We start from the raw sequence: 1,781 nt of genomic DNA on the forward strand, positions 1-1,781 counted from the left end.
GACACCCAGCCTGAACTCAATTTTTAATGAGAGAGGAATTTAAAATCTGAGACACTTAAACCCAAGGGAGCCTTTCTCTTAAGAATGAGGTAAGAAGGAGAACCCCTTAGTGCCTTATCTAGAGTTATTTGGTAAGGTAAGAAGGAGAACCCCTTAGTGCCTTATCCAGAGTTATTTGGATACCTTTAGAGAAAGCAGTAACTCAAACTGATTAAGCGATAAAGAATTTTACTATCTCACCTAATGGGAAGACCTGAGGTTGGCTGGCTCAAACTTTGCTTAATTAGCTACTCAGCTACCTTGTCTATTTGAGTTCCTTTCACTTTTCCTCTTTTTCAGCATCAAGGTGTTGGCCTTGTCTCATGGCTACTTCCCATCCACATAGCAAGAATGCTAACAGGTCTTTAAGTTATATCCGCAAACTTTAAAACCTAGAAAAAGAAGAGAAATGATATCTCCTGATATCTCCAATAGAAGCCTTTACTACAGTCCCCCAAAGACCTTACCTCTAATTTCATTGTCCAGAACCAATTAACCAGGAGAAGGAATGGATTTGCACAGTTGTACTGTTGCCAGTAAGAACACCACAGTGTGGGTAAGATTTAACAAAAAGAGGTTTATTTTGGCTTAAAGTTCTGGAGATGAAAGATCAGGTAGCCACATCTAGTAGTGGCCTTCTTGCTGCCAGTCTTGAGATGGTGCAGGGCATTGTGTGGCAGGAAACAGGAAGTACACGAGGATGTGTACGACCCTGTGGTCTCTCTTTCTCTTCTTGTAAAGTCACCAGGATTTGTTAATCATGGAGCTTGCACCCCAATGACTTTCTCCAATTCTGCAAAGGGACCACCTCCACATAGTCTAGCTGGACTAAATTCCCAGACTTCTAATACCTTGCAATGGAGAGTAAATCTCACATGATGGTTTGGGGACATACTCAAACCATAGCAGTTGTCTAGGTACAAAAGTACCTTCCCTGAGTGATTTTAAAGCAACTTCGTTGACACGCCTTCCATTGTATGGTAGGATGTGTTTTCTGCTTGTGAATAATATAGACAAGTGTGTGACTGTTGGACCAGAAAACAGAGGAAGTGATGCTGTGAGACTTCTGAGGCAAGGTGATACAAGGCACGTAGTTTCCATCGTGTTCACTGCTTGCTGTCTGGAACTTGAGCCGCATTCTGAGAAATTTGCTCCCGGCCCCCAAGCCTACAAGGAAGGCAACATGTAAGTGTTTTGATCAATACTTCCCCATGATCCCAACTTCTGACTTTCTCATGCTAGGTGCTAAACAGATAAGCAAGGAAGTTGTTGCAGCCACCCAGAATTTCATGCAGAAGTTGGGAAGGTTAGAGAAACATGTGCTGAGGCCATGAGATAAGCTCAGAGATAAACCAGCCTGCTGTATTCTGCCTTAACTCCTCCTCCACAGAGACCATGAACATGGTAACATCCTGGTTAGTTTATGCCACAGAATTCAAGCCTACTTTGTCACACAGCAGCAGATAACTGGAACATGTTGGCCCTGTATAAAACCAGAGTTTTGCTAGTAGAATAGAGAGTAATGGAGCTTAGTGTGGCAACCAGGGCCTGCTGCATTTCTGACAGTTTTCTTGTACTGATGTCTTTGGACCTGTGGTTTCTCTAATATTATCAACTTCTAGATGAAAAGAAAGTAAGTATCTTCTGAGGGTAAATGAATTCCTGTGGGGCAAATACAGGACATATGCTGTAGGCTTGACTTGGCTGTAGCCACACCCCAAACTCCAGATCACCCTTCAGGC

The sequence above is a fragment of the Chinchilla lanigera genome, unplaced genomic scaffold (genome assembly GCF_000276665.1).
Source record: "Chinchilla lanigera isolate Chin_1 unplaced genomic scaffold, ChiLan1.0 scaffold00017, whole genome shotgun sequence".
Taxonomy (NCBI): Eukaryota; Metazoa; Chordata; class Mammalia; order Rodentia; family Chinchillidae; genus Chinchilla; species Chinchilla lanigera.